The following is a 16,990-nucleotide window of genomic DNA, read 5'->3' on the forward strand; positions in this document are numbered from 1 at the left end:
TCCATGAGTCTTTTATGGAATTGGTTTTCTCTCCGTCTTTCTTTGTGGAGTTTTTCTTGTTCTTCCTTTGTTTTCTATGTAATTTATATAATTTCCTCTTAATTTTTCTTTCAGAAGAGAAAATAATAAGATATGAGAACAAGAAACGAAATACAAATCCTAAAAATTAAATCTCATTTATGTTTAATTTTTTGTCTTTAGTCAGAAACAAAAACATTTTAAAGTGAGGGAGAAAACAATGAAATACGAAAACAAAACTGTTTTAGGGAGATAAAAGTTTTGGTTTTAGTCAAGAGCAAGAATGAAAGGGAGGAAGAGAGAAAATTAGTCATTATAGAGTAAAAGAAAATAAATGAACGAAGATATATGAAGGAAATAAAAAGTGGTATCATGTATTGTTCGTCGTTATCATAATTCTCTTTAATAATCATAAAAGATAATTGTAGTAATGATAATAACGAAAAGGAAAACCATGACAATGTAACATAAATGACATTGTATTTTTACTAAATACAATATGGTACTCGTTGAATAATAAATCATACAATAGTATATTACAATAAATACATATTAAAGTTGAATCTGTCTTAAGCATCATTTATTACATAGTTTCCTGACTTTGTCTTGTGAATTCTGAACGTCACAGAAGTCATGAGTTGTCCAATAAACGTCTCTGTTAATATGACATGTGCCATCCAAGGCAGAGGTCAAAGGCAATAGTTGACCTTATGAGGTCAACAATCTTGTTTATGTGAGACATTTTTTTCTTAATGTTACTTATTCTAAAGCAAAATATCTTGTTAATGTACATTTAGTAAAAAAAACTGACGGTTGCCTTTATTATTATTATTATTATTATTATTATTATTATTATTATTATTATTATTATTATTATTATTATTATTATTATTATTATTATTATTATTATCATAATATTTCCATATAGGATAATCCCAGCTGGTTATAAAAATAACAAATTACTAAAATTAAGAAAAATGAAATTTCTTTTGAAAAATTCTTATGGAGCCGACGCCAGAAAGAAAGAAAGAAAGAAAGAAAGACAACTAAGACGATGCAAAAAGTGAATCTCATTTAGGAAGTTCTCTCTCTCTCTCTCTCTCTCTCTCTCTCTCTCTCTCTCTCTTTATATATATATATATATATATATATTTATATATATATATATATATATACAGTGTATATATATATATATATATTATATATATATATATACTGTATATACATATAAATATATATATATTTATATATATATATATAAATATATATATGTATATATATATATATATATATATACCCGTATATATACATATATATACATATATATAAATATATATATATATATATATATATATATAAATATATGTGTGTGTGTACGTATATATGTGGTGATATTCTTTCACCTTATCTTTTTTTTTATTTACCCTAGTCTTATTCCTTCAACATATTTTTATCCTCATTTCCAAAACAGATGTTTTGTCAGCATCAATAAATTCAAAGGAACTTTCATAGGTTACAAAAATGCATATAAGTTCCCAAGCCCCCTCTCCCCACCCAAGCAAGGACCAAGGGGGATCGGGCATTGGGTTGGAACTCCCTAACTACGGATTGGAGTCAGGACTGTTTCCTATATCCTACAGTCATAAGAATTATGGCAGTTGCATAGTGTAATGTCAAATTGTAAAAATCTAATAAATAAAATTTTACCAAATGTTTAAAATTGCTCTTCAAATCTATTGACTAAAGCTGTATTGCACCAACACCAACGCCCTCCACAGCCTCTTTCTCTCTCTCTCTCTCTCTCTCTCTCTCTCTCTCTCTCTCTCTCCAGAGCTGCTAATCCGGGTTGTTTGTATTCCATCAAGACACCTGTTATCTCGGGAGAAAATTCGCCGTCCGTAATTATGCTAATGAGGAAACTTTTTTTCCCGGCGAGATTTGTAATTTTTTTCTCCTGAACCAGAAATGTTATTAATTCTATTCTTTGAGGTCTGGAAACTAAATTCTTTTTAAAAGCTCCATTCATAAATAATGTGAAGAAAAGAAAGATACTGTTTGACTCTTTTGCAAATCTTAGATGCTTGTGTCAAAGGCTATTTTTTCCTCTCACGATTTCGTTAGATATAAGTTTTTATTCTCTCTTTATCATTGAGGATATTTTACTTTTTCTTTCAAATATTCATTTTTATTAACTCATACTTGAAAAAAAGGAATGGGAAATATTAGAATCTGTGAAGAACGAAATTAGTTTAAGTTTTCAAGCCATAGTTAACCGACGTTGGAGACTATCACAGAGAGATCTGCAAGAAACTCAAGTGAAAAGGAGGAAAACAACGAAAGTGTATAAATCATGCTGAGGAGGGATGTCTTTGAAGAGAAGCAAATGTAAAAGGAGAGAGGTTAAAGAGGAATCGGAGCTTACGATAAATGGTGGAAATACAAAAATATAGTCTGAAAGATTGTAGAAAGCAAAACTAAGTAGATATGCAGAACTGAATGGTGTAAGTATAGAAGGTTCAAGATCACTGAAAAGGTGATAGTTCAGTATGGAAGTTAGACATTCAGGAGGCTATATAATGGAAATTTATGATGACTTAGATTACACGAGAGATACAGTGGTCTGTATGTGTAACTGAGATGCAGTAACAAGTATTAATGGGAGCGATTATGGTTGGACTCTTATTAAGACAGTGAGACAAATGACACAAGGTCCCAGTAGGGGAAGAACAGCAGGTTTAGGCAATAAAGATCTTGTACGATTGATGTGCTTGGTATGAAGCGATTAAAAGTGAACATTGAGAGTAAATGGGAAATCCAGGATATGACATAAATGAGCCACGAATAAATATATGATGCAACTCATAGAAAGGCAATGGAGAGGTTGAAGATACATGTTAGAGAAATCTAAGCTGTAGAAAATGAAGAAAAGGAAGGATTGCTGTTTGCAAGGGATTCAGTATAGATTTTGAATTGTGAAGAAAAAATCTCAAACTTAAGAAAGATTTAAAAAATATCAGGAAGTTTAGAAAGTTTACAAGAAATGTAAGGAGAAGTATGATAACGGATCGACAAATGGTAATAAGAACGAGGAATAACATAAGCTGTTGATTCACATATCCTTTTAGCAACAACTGTTATGGAAGTGAGGGGAGAGGTAGCTGGGTACGTGCAAAAGAATGGGAGGAGACTTGGAACGTCTATGGAATACTTGTGGGGAATGAATGGTGACTATTTTCCAATTCTCCTCTATGTACACTATTAAAAAAATTACCGTATTAAAACGGTAAAAATTCTGACATAAATGTTGCCAGATATTTTCCGTATTTAGCGGATATATTGACGTAAAGGAGTGATATTATGGTCAACAACCTGTAAAATAAAATAGCAAAATAAGGTAAAATTATGGTCGCCAGTATTTTCCTGTAATAAGGCTGAGAGCAGTATATTTTCACGTAGAATTTCCGATTAAAATTACGGTTTTTTAACAGTGTAAGTGAAATGTGAATAGCCAATGTGAATGGAAGAACAACACTAAAATATTTAAAGTCTGAGAAACATAGTTGTAGGATTTATAGTTAGGTATATGTGTTACTATGCGCCTTCAATGTAGACTCATTCACGATCCAGTAATTAAAGTATGAATGGGTAACCGACTATAGATTCTTCTCTTGCTTATGGATATGGCTAAAATCGTTAAAATAGATATATTATAACTGAGTTATTCTTATATACGGGGTTTTGTGTTAATTTCTATCATGCTGTAGATATTAGAGGCCAGAATTTTTTGCTGTAAAAATTTTACACTAATGAAAATCGAAGCAAAATATATCATATGACAACTTGGAACAATGAAGATAATGGAACTTTTCCCAGAGACTTTAATATGTCAAGATTGCTGTGACGTTTTAGCAATACACTTCTCTCTCTATCACCTTTAATGGCCTCTCTCTCTCTCTCTCTCTCTCTCTCTCTCTCTCTCTCTCTCTCATAAAATATAATGAATTCATGGACTATTGCAAACAGCAACTAAAAAAATGAAAACATGCGGGAATAGTGTGTACTATTTACCTTTTCCCATCGCACTACAAAAATAATAGATTTATCATATTAGGGAAGAAATTGACCCTTTAAATACATCTAAAATTGATAACCGCGAAGGAATTATAAAGCAAGAGGCCGTGCTGGAATATGAAAATCTTAATTCATCAGATGAATTCCTTGAAAAGCTTTTTGATTGATCCGTTCCTATTAGTCACCATTTTCTCAAAATGTCCACTCTAACAATATATGATTCATGAAACCCTTTAAGTGCAAATTGGAATGAATTTTTCAAAATAATTGATGTTCGTAGTTGATTCAAGGCTTTTCAACAATATTTTGCCCCTGAGGCAGAATGTCTTCTCTGTCCTCCTTCTCTATTTTTCTTCTCTTCCTCTTCAGTCCATTATGTGGTTTCCCAAGATTTGAATATCACCAATTCTGTCTTCATTCAATTTGGGGTCTCCTCTTTTATAGTGCTTCTCTTTGGTAGGGATGTAAACCATAAAAGACCACAAACACACACATACACGCATAATCACACACACATACACACACATAAACCCTCACACGCACACACACACACACACACATATATATATATATATATATATATAGATAAATATATATATATATAGATATATATCCCAAATTCTGTCTTCATTCCATTTGGGCTTTCCTCTTTTATAGTGCTTCTCTTTGGTAGGGATGTAAATCATAAAAAACCACAAACACACACGTACACAAAAAAACACACACGCACACACACACACACACACACACATATATATATATATATATATATATGCATATATATATATATATATAGGCATATTTATATGCAGATGAAGTTATCTCTCTCTCTCTCTCTCTCTCTCTCTCTCTCTCTCTCTTTCTCTCTCTCTCTCTCTCTCTCTCTCTCTCTCTCTCTCTATTATTTATTCATTTTCCCAATTCTTTATCCCGTATTCCGTCATAAGTCACCCAGTCTATCAATACAAATGAAACGTAATGCAAAAGTAGTTTCCCTTGAAGAGAATCTGTAACAAATACAAAAATAGAATAATATTAAAAGTGAGACTATTTTTTCAAAATTCTCTTCAATTTATGGATATTTTAATTACGTAGGATGATTATTTATTTCATGGATCCTTCCATTACTTCTTGGGATCGTGATCTTTCTGCTAATCACATGGATCCTGATTCTACCCTTAGTTTTTAATTTCTGCATCAGGATAATTCCATCACTTGACCAAGAGGGTGTTTTTAAGTAGGGTTTGTCAGTTTGTCTGTTCCTTGGCTGATTTGTTTTGCTGGTTATTTTTTTTTACTCTTTTTTATGAGAACTAAGAAAAAGGATCTTTTTCTTTGCATGTATTCATATACTTTTTTGGAGAAAACGTCACTAAAAATGAAGTTTGCGAAAAGGAACAGTGCGATTAGACTCTAATCATTAGAGTTTGGGAGAGCTAGGATTGGAACTATTGGACAGGAGAGATTCACCTTTGATGGATGTTTATCGTGTTCTAACAGTTTGGTTTTAAAAGTGCAAGAAATTTTAGTAGAAAAACCCATTAATTCACGGCCGTAATTTACAGCAGAGTAACTGAAATCTTCAGGGCCATGTCCGTAGACTTTCAAACCAAGTGTTAGCGAGTTCGAGTTATGGAATTTGCACTGTGCCTTTAACACACTATTTTGTGTTATTGGACAGAACAATAAAACAAATCTAAGAGCAGTCCGACAAAGCTGTAGGCTACCATCATGTGTTTGCAATGACAGCCAGGGGCTCGTCCCCAACCCCCCTTCCATACTGTTCGACTCCCCTTGTACCAGAGTGGAGAATGGAAGGATTAAAAAACCTGGAAGTCTCACCTTGACAAGTAACAAAAAGAGACCCAACTCGTCCACCCAACTAGCCCTGGAACCAATCCAAGACGCACCAAAGGACCACTCAGAAGAGACGGAGTAGAACCCTATCAATCTTGCAGAAGCAGCAGAAGATGACTAGGGCACCACCACTCATCCTACCCAGCAACCACCTCCAAAACAGACCACCAATAGCACGTCAAACCAGCCAAACAGGTTCAGGCTTACTCCTGGGTCCAACACGACTTCTTATGCAAGCAACTCTAGTAGAGAAATTCATTCATTCACGTCCGTAATTTACTGTTGAGTAACTGAAATTTTCAGGGCCATGTCCGTAGACTTTCAAACCAAGTGTTAGCGAGTTTGAGTTTTCGAATTTGAACTACTCATTTAGCACACTATTTTGTGTTATTGAGATAAAACAATAAAACAAACCTAAGAGTAGTTCGACAAAGCTGTAGGCTACCATTGTGTGTTTGCAATGGCAGCTAGGGACTCCTCCCCCTAAATCCTTTCCAATTCCTCTCTTGCCAGAGTGGAGAATGGAAGGATTAAAAAACCTAGAAGTCTCACCTTGAGGAGTCACAAGAAGAGACCCTCCTCGCCCACCCAACCAGCTATGGACCCAGTCAAAGAAGCACCAAAGGACCACACAGAAAAGACGGAGCAAAACCCCATCAACTTTGAAGAAGCAGCAGAAGAAGAAAAAAATGACCAGGACACCACCAACTCATCTTACCCAGCATCCACCTCCACAGCAGACCACCAACAGCACGTAAAATCAGCCAACCAGGTTCAGGCTTACTCCTGTCCCCAACAGGACCTCTTATGCAAGCAACTCTAGTAGAGAAATCCATTCATTCACGGCCGTAATTTACAGCAGAGTAACTGAAATTTTCAGGGCCATGTCCGTAGCCTTTCCGACCAAATGTTAGCGGGTTCGAGTTTTTGAATTTGAACTGCGCATTTAGCACATCTATTTTGTGTTATTGAGACAGAACAATAAACCAAACCTAAGTGCAGCAAAATAAGAAGATGACCACTCATCCTACACAACAATCACCTCCACAACAGACCACCAGCAGCACGTCAAACCAGCCAACGAGGTTCAGGCTTACTCCTGGCCCCAACACGACCTCTCATGCTGCCATATCCGTCATGGAAGCAAGGAATCCACACCTGAACATGACAATCAGGCCAAATTGCAGAGGACAGCTTGTCATCTCTGCAAAGGACAATGAGACTTAGGACTTCCTTGAGCAGCAAGAGAACGTCCTACACCTTAACTCTGCAGACAAGACAACGACAACTGTCATCATCTACGACCTCGACCTTCCACTTGAACCTGTGCTGAACCACCCTTCCATTCTTTAGCCATGAGATGTGAAGGGAAAGCTGGAAGGAGATCTGACAAGTTGGAGGCAGTCATCATGGGACAACAACCTCCACAGCTCTCCTTCGTCTACTGGGGAACCTTCTACACGGAGGAGTACTTCCCAGAGACCCTCAGATGCTTCACGTTCAGAGGCTTGGACACCATAGGAGCCACTGCACAGGCCCGAAGGTCTGTGGAATTTGCAGCAACAGACAGCACCTTACAGCCCACTGTATCACCAGGTTCAAGTCCGGACAGCACACTGTTGCTAAGTGCCCCAACTGCCGAGGACCTCACCATGCTTGGCAGAAGAGATGCCCTGCAAGACTTCAGCGCATCGCCTACCTTCAGGGAGCAGATCACCACTACAGCCTGCAGCCACGTCGAACAAACCAACATTCAAACAGCCACACACTTCCTCAAACCAACTGCACCTCCCGACCTAATCCTAATCCTTCCAAACATGCCATTCCTGAACTTTCCTCTCCCCCACGTCCACTACCAGAACCAAAACCTCAACGCCCTCCAAGACCTCCTCCAAAATCACAACGATCCGCCTCCCATACTCCTTCCACACTCTCATCAATAAAATTCACCTTTCCTTCCATCCCTTCCACTCCCTCCCAGCAAGCCCGACCACAACCATTCCCATCCTCCTCCGTACCAGAAACCCAAAAACCCATCAACACCAATTCCTTAAGTGGTTTTCCCAGCCTCCCTAGTCCCGCTGTCAAAATCCATTTAAGTGCCTCATACCCCTCCACTTTCTTAGTACCACCCGCCACTGAATAGAATGATTATGAGCCCATCACTTGCCCAATGGCTGCCTTCATAGCGGCCATTTCAAATGTCCTTTATAAAATTTTAAAATCACACAAAATTAAGTTCTCACAGCAATCACTTGGCGATTTTATCTTTAATAACGCCGCCCAAGAACTCCAAACACTAGTCCTTTCATAGTCCCTCCAGCAAACAATCCTAACACAAACGCACTCAACAACGAAGAAATTCTCAGCAACACCAAATATAAAGTACTCCAATGGAACGCCTGCGGACTCAGAAACAAGTTCGCCTTCCTTCAGTCCCAAACCTCAGTGGAAAATTCAGACATCATTGTGCTGCTAGAAACCATGTTAGATATATGGAACCAATCCAAGAAGTACCGAAGGACCACACAGAAGAGACGGAGCATAACTCCATCAACCTTGAAGAAGCAGCAGAAGAAGAAGATGACCAGGAGACCACCAATCATCCTACCCAGGATACAAATTGTACACCACGTATCTAACGCCAACAACGAGAGGATTCATTACTCTCATCAAGAATAGAATCCCCTCAAAAAGAGTACAAAGCATCGCCTGTGGGACAGAGGCAGAGATATTCAGTGTTCAAATATATCTGCTGGCCATTACCCTCACAGCCCACAATGTCTACAAATCTCCAACCAAAAGCATCAATGCAGAGGGGGTCTTTGCTGCCGCCTCTGAGGATGACACAATCATTGCAGTCAATTTCAACGCTCACCACCCGTCTCTGAACTCAACATCAGCATCAAACCAAACAGGCAGACACTTGCATGCCCTACAGCAAGAGTATCCTGAAGTAACATTGCTTAACAATGTGTCAGAAGCAACCCATCTAAGGGGCGGTCGTTTAGACCTCACCTTCCTGTCAAGCACCATCCAAAGGGGTGCTAAATGGCGACTGCATCCTGTGCAAACAAATAATCACCTTGCCATAGAAATTGACCTCGAACTGGAGAAATACCCTTATCCTCCTCCAGCGCCGAAAAGTAGGAACCCAGACCTTGCAAACTGGGCAAGATTCGAGAAAGGTATGACATATCCACTGACAAGAGAAATGCCTCGTCAAGTTGAAGTTATTATTCATAGACTGCAACTTGGATATCTGCAACTGGCAAATCCTCATGGATAATAACTAGGACCCACCAGCACAACATAAACCAGAAAGACCGCGCAGCAACTGTCAGTAAGTAACCGACGAACCTCTGATTCGCTTATGGATTGATAAGGACATAAAGTGTCTCTGTCTATTTATGTGTCTGTCGGTCCAGGATGTATAAGAGAGTAAGGCAAAGGTTGAAAGTATGATTCGCTTATGGATTGATAAAGACATAAACTGTCTCTGTCTATTTGTGTTTGTCAGTCCAGGATGTGTAAGAGAGTAAGGCAATTGCATTATTACTTGATGATTTCTCCAATCTCATAATTAAGAATTCCATAATAACCTGCGTATTGGAACTAGCGAGAATTTTGAAGATATTCGGCGACAGTCTTCCAGTTGGAATGTCAGGAATGACATAATGCCTCGTCATTCCAGCCACACATAAAGCGAGTCTGGAACACAGTATCCAGAATGGAATCTCTTCCAGGGACACTAACACCGACTGACATTCACTTCGGTATATCTCATTTTCATCCAGGAATCCGGAGTGCCACCAGGAGAGAGAGAGAGAGAGAGAGAGAGAGAGAGAGAGAGAGATTTTCTTTTCTCGACTTGTTTATTTTATCATCATGGAATCTCAGTATGAAATCATCATACAATGACATTTCAAAAAATGTATTATCTGTAATATATGTATATATATATATATATATACACAAATATATGCATATATATGCATATATATATATATATAAATACATATATATCCATATATATGCATATATATATATATATATACATATATATACATATATATATATATATATATATATGCACATATATGCATATATGTGTATGTATATATACATATATATATATATATATATATAAATATATATATATATATATATATATATACTCAAAATTTTCAACATATCTCAGCATATGGATTCATGTGTTTTGCACATGTGTTGCTGTTCTCTAGAATGCTAAAATTCACCGAATTATTCGTAGTTAAAAAATAACATCCTTTATCCCGGATAATTATTTTCATACCGTGTCAACACCGTATTTTCCATTTCCCTTTCGAGCAGGAATAAATGTAAAAATACTGTCACCAGTGTCTTTATGGAAAAATCTTCTTGGAACATTTTAAAACCAGTCAATTAACCTAATGATGGTTATTTTTCTCTAATTACCTTCAGTGGACTTGTGGTTTATTAAAAAGTAGATGAGACGATTAATGGGACCAGAGTCCAATTTTTTCAACGTCTGTCCCGTTTTTTTTTAGTTGGAAAAATATCCAGCTATTTTTACTTTTAGAGATTTTGTCCCGCTTTGTTCACGTTTATCCTGCTTTATTTCAGCTACAAAAACAAAACGAAAAACCTTTCCACATTTTTATGGAGTAGTGTTCATATTTTGTTTACTTTTACCATTTCACTGACTGGTAGCTTTTACCGTTTTCTCCAACTGCTACGATATCCAATGAAGGGATTTAAAAGAATTTAATACACTCTAAAGTGCACAAAGTTCGGCCCTTTGGAGCTGCTGATGTCAGCAGAATAACGGACCGAGAAAGTCACTAAAAGTACGATGGTAGTATATATGTGTATATATATACATATATATATATATATATATGTATATATATATATATATATATATATTTATATATATATATATATATATATAGATCTATCTATCTATATATATATGCATATTTATATATATGTATATGTATATATATATATATATATATATGTATATATAAATATATATATATATATATATACATATATATATAGATAGATAGATATAAATATATATATATATATATATATACATATATATATATATATATATACTGTATATATATATATATATATATGAAATATCCCACTTTCCCAAACATAATTGGTCACATTATTTAAATAGAAGTAACGTATTATTGAATAAGAGCAGTTTCGTGCACTTATGGTCTTAATCCAGACATTCAAAAATTTGTGCAAAAGTTGTCATAGTTTTGTCTTTTCCATTCGTTCACTTACGGCAGCAAGTGAAGATGAATGGAAATATAAAGTAAACAATTGGAACAAAAGAAGAAAAAGATATAAAACATCTATTTCCCATAATATTTTTTTTTAATCCTCTGTCTAGTTATTTCATTGTTGTAACGAGACGTTTCTTCAGCAATAATAGTTTTATTGAGTCATTTGGTTAGATGAGAAGAATACGACGATTAGATAACAACATTCCAATTATTGTTGCTGCTGTTCTTGGCGGAGAATCTCCTTTTTTATATGCCTCATCAAATATGCTATATATGTCACTGGAATTTTTCATATATTTCATTACTGTTTTTCCTTTCGATGCGGATACATTGCAATAATTACCCAATAGCCATCATATCCTCTTTCTAGGGGGTAAGACACACATGCTCGGTCTCCGTTTAATTGTTGAAACTGTGTGTTAAATTTAACATGGTACGCTCACTACCGTGATTGAATTCATACTTTTAAGAAGGCTGAATGATTAGCATAAGATTAAAACATACATCTTTGATACCAATCCTATGGAGACCAGTATGATTTGTAAGGATTGAACAGAAATAAAGTGTCTCGTGTGAACCCTATACACTTGCTTCTGGTTGGTCAGTTATTCATTGTTATGAGAATTTTAGTTCAGGGCACCATAACGAGGTCTGTTCTGAAGAACATAACTCGAGAAACCAAAGTGAGGCCTCTTTGGAAGAATTTGGCCCAAGGAACACTAATGAAATTTGCTCTGAAGGCATTACTTCAGTGAATCCTAATGAGGTCTATTTTGAAGAAGTAACTAAGGGCTCCCTAATGAGTTCTTTTGTGAAGGAATGAACTCAGGCAACCTTATTGAGATATATTCTGAAGAAATGGACTCTCAACACCCCACCCTAATAAGATCTTTATTATTATTATTTTTATTATTATTATTATTATTATTATTATTATTATTATTATTGTTATTATTATTATTATTATTATTATTATTATTATTAGCTAAGCTACAACCATGGCTGGAAAAGCAAGATTCTATAAGCCCAGAGGCTCCAAGAGGGAAAATAGCCCAGTGAGGAAAGGAAAAAGGAAAATAGAATATTCTAAGAAGAGTAACAACATTACAATAAATATCTCCTATATGAAATATAAAAACTTTAACAACACAAGAGGAAGAGAAATAAGATAGAATAGTGTGCTCGAGTGTACCTTCAAGCAAGAGAACTCTAACCCAAGACAGTGGAAGACCATTGTACAGAGGCTATGGCACTACCCAAGACTAGAGAACAATGGTTTGATTTTGGAATGTCATTCTCCTAGAAGAGCTGCTTACCATAGCTAAAGAGTCTCTTCTACCCTTACCAAGAGGAAAGTGGCCAGTGGACAATTAGTGCAGTAACTCCTTGGGTGAAGAAAAACTGTTTGGTAATCTGTGTTGTCAAGTGTATGAGGACAGAGGAGAATATGTAAAGAATAGGCCAGACTATTCAGTGTGGATGTGTGTAGGCAAAGGGAAAATGAACGTAACCAGAGAGAGGGATCCAATGTAATACCATCTGGCCAGTCAAAAGACCCCATAACTCTCTAGCGGTAATATCTCAACGAGTGGCTGCTCCCCTGGCCAACCTACTACCTATAAGTGAATAACGTAGGGGACACTATGAAGGAATCAAATCAGGGAACCCTATTGAGGTATGTTCTGTATGAGTTAATCAAAGGTGCAATAATGAGGTCTATTCTGAAGAAATTAACTCAGGTAACCGTAGTGAGTTCTGTTCTGAAGAAATCAACTAAAGAGACTTCTAATGGGGTCTGTTTTGAAGGAATTATTCAGTAAATCAAAATGAACTGTGTTGTGAAGGAAATAACTCAGGGCATCGTAATGAGGACTGTTTTGAAAGAATAAACTCGGGGAACCCCTTTGAGATATTTTCTAAAGGAGTTAACTCAAGGTACCGTAATGAGGTCAGTTTTGAAGGAATTAAATCAAGGAAACCTATTGAGGTCGGTTCTGAATAAATAATCACAGGGAACCCTAATTAGGTCTAAACTAAAAGAGATAGTCTCGTTGATGAATTTGGCACCAGGGTCACCTTCCTATAGTTTTATTATAGGGGGGTGACTAATCTAACACACTGATGTGTATGGGACTTTACATGGTCTCTTACAAAGTGTTTCTGGATGGCCACTTTTACACTTAGCTGCTCTCATTGTTAACCTGCTACTTTATCCTGGTTTACACTCCCTTCATTCCATCATGCTCTATACGCTTTTCAATTTTTATGTCCTTCCACCTCTATATAGGCAAAGATACAGAAACTAGGGAGGGAATTGGCACAAGTGGGAATTGGCACTATTCCCACTTTGTCAATAGGGTAAGCTAAGGGCTACTTGAATGGATCGTGAGGAAGTGAGCTTAGAAATCCGTGGGTGCGCTGATGTTAAGGGCAAGGTCGAAAGGGGTAGGTTGGAGAAGCATTGAGGAGTACGAATTCGCGTGACTAACCATTGGTGAGCTACATCAACCAGGAGGTAGAAGTGTTAGACAAAATCCGCACCAAGGATAAGCAAGTGAGGTCAGCAACGAGAAACTTCCGAATATATTTGGCGCTTCCATACGCTAATGTGAGGGTTTTATAAACGTGGGTGGGTGTCGCAGATCCATTAGCAGCTACCAGGCGGATGTCGGCAGATTCAAATAGACTAATTTGAGTGGTCAGAAAAAAATGGGAATCACCTGTGTCTACCAAAAATCCCACACCTGTACCTGGGTCATATATAAAGAAAAGATTAGTGACAGGGCTGTCACCACCGCAAGCAATGGCTTACTAACATATTTTTTGGCCACTGACCGCCATTTGCACATTTCTTCGCTGCATCCTTAAATTTGGAGTGGTATTAGCATAACTGAGGCCAATGGGCGTCAGTAAGTAGCTGGAGAGGTCGGTGGTTGTGGCGTAAGCAAGTGGTGGTAAATGTGGCTGGTGGGCGGCCTTGTCGCCGCTCAAACATGTCAAGGGGTGGGTGTCCGTGTCCTCATTCACATCAACTTTAGTTGATGTTGAATATTTGTATACTTTGTCAGGATAGGAGGCATTGATGGAGGTCTGAAAGGTAGTGAAGTAGCTGTCCATAAGGGTGACGACTTTTATCATCAAGGTCTTCAATGGCCAAATATCAACATCAGGGATGGCAGCTCATACAGGTTCGGGTAGGTGCCGTACCCAAAGTGCACGAAGTAGATTCACTTCACGAGGGGGAGCCGTCAGTGACAGGTTGCAGGTAAGCAATACTGGTCATTTCCCTAAGGGTGAGTGAAGCCATTTGGTCCCGCAATGGTTGTTGAGAGACCTGAAAGAGTTTCACTATACGGGCGGCCGGTGTTGGGAAGTACTACTCCAGGAGGTATGATTTGAGGTCTTCATACGTTATGGGGGTGTCCCCTTGTTCACACAGCCAATCGGAGATTTAAAGGAAAGTGTCCCCGGGGATGGCCGCGAGAACATAATCAGCTTTGGTGCTTGACCGTGTCACGCCCTTTATGCGAAACTGGAGACTTCAGCACACTGGGACCTGGCAAAACGTATCTCCGCGTGGTGTAAATAGCAAAGTCAGTGTCTGAGGGCAGCATCATCAAACAATAAGGCACGGCAGTGAGGGGGGAAAGCGGGATGGAGTTGAGCACTCCAATTGTCAATAATGTGCCGGCCGGCTGTTAGGTTGTAACTGAGGCTCTCGTGAATGCAACTGAACTATATTAGGGCAGAGCTCGAGTATTTATACAACCCGTTCCAGTCAAGAACGGCATACAGTAAGGAGCAAGTTATCAGTGAGAGGAGAGAGCAATAAAGACAATATACAAAAAATAAGAAATACCGTTACAGTGTACATGCGTGTGGGATACACATGCAGTACAGTATAATGTAGCATTTACTTAGGGGTCTGTCTGTACGTGGGGCCCTCAACACCTAGCTGCACCCTCTTTATAACCTTCTACTTTACATCTATCCCCAGTTCCTTTCTTCTATAGTGTTGTCCAATCAATCTTAACCTTCACTGCATAGCGCAAATGTCGTTTTTTTCTACTTATAAGCACCTAGATGTTGAATGACCTCCTTAGTCCCAGCGCTATGCCCCGAATTCCTTGGACTCTTCAAGGTCTTATTGGGGAAAGCGATGATAATGAAACATGTTTAAGTGAGCCATTGTGAAGACTTTCATGGCTCCATTAGCTGTTATCCGACAAAGGTCCCTACGAATATCATTTGCTGGAGTTGTATAACGAGAGAGATTCTCTGAGGAAAACACCCATAAACGTTTATGCGACGTTCAGACAAGAGAGATAAGGCGACTTGGCATTTGTGAATGTTTTTATAGGACGTTACTGAAGGATAAGAGGCGAATGAAGTGAGAAGATATTAACCTTATAACACGCTTAAGCTGTTTTTGAATTTGTTTATATATTAACTTACACTAGACATTTGTATTTTGATAATACGAGTTTCTAAATGAATTTCACAACTTATGATCAGTTCCTCTGATCTTTTTTTCCTGTTATCGGTTTTTTTTCACACATAAGCTGTTTTCTTAATTCATTGTAATTAATAAAATATATTTAGGGCAATTTGAATGTTCAATAAATATTTGTATTACTTGAGAATACTAGAGATAGTTTCAAAGAAGCGTTAGTTATCTGGCGTTACAGCTACGAAGTTCATTAAATGATTTTAGAACATATTAAGAGAAAGAGATTTGATAATTACTTTTTAATGGTTCCATACATCGGTGGATTCTCTCTCTCTCTCTCTCTCTCTCTCTCTCTCTCTCTCTCTCTCCTCTCTCTCTCTCTCTCTCTCTGCATTCTGATTGTGAACTTAACCGCGTAATCACTCTGCCATTCCCTTCACTTCTAGTCTATGGAGCAATATTTCTTCCTACTCATATAATCTGCCAAATTATATTAAGCGATATTTTCAACAATTAAGACACCAATCAGGTCTTGGATTCAGTTGAAATTTAATAAATACTTTGAAGCAAAAATACTTATTTGACAAAATTTCCTTTAGACATATTTATAATTATTCACATGAACAAATAAAACAGCGAATACTTTTTCAAAAGATATCTTTCCTGAAAAAATAATCTAGTTTTCCTTTTTGTTTACAAACATGTAACACCCCGCAAGCCTAATCATTTCTTATATCAAAGGGGAAAAATCCTTTTGGCTCTATTACCCTTTAATACGGAAACGTATTGATGCTTATGGCTAACTATTATTACTATTATTATTATTATTATTACTAGCTAAGCTACAACACTAGTTGGGAGAGAAAGATGCTATAAGCCCCAAAGGCTCCAACACGGAAAAATAACCTAGTGAGGAAAGGAAATAAGGAAATAAATAAACGATATAAGAAATAATGAAAATTGAAATAAAATTATTTATAAAACATTTTAAGCATTAAAAACACATATTTGACATATAAAATATAAAAGGACATATGTAAGCCTGTTCAACATAAAAACATTTGCCGCGAGTTTGAACTTTTTGAAGTTCTACTGATTAAACTACCGGATTAAGATACCTTAAAGAAAATGGGACAAGACACAAAAGCCATGTTTGTGTGATCAATTACTTCTGGACTTCCTGAACACAATAGGATCCATTGTTATTGTTGTTGCTCTTGTTTTTTTAACACAGAATTTTTTTTACACATTGCTGGCCCTTGGTGCCAACATGCATGATCTG

Source organism: Palaemon carinicauda, chromosome 19 (genome assembly GCF_036898095.1).
Source record: "Palaemon carinicauda isolate YSFRI2023 chromosome 19, ASM3689809v2, whole genome shotgun sequence".
NCBI lineage: Eukaryota > Metazoa > Arthropoda > Malacostraca > Decapoda > Palaemonidae > Palaemon > Palaemon carinicauda.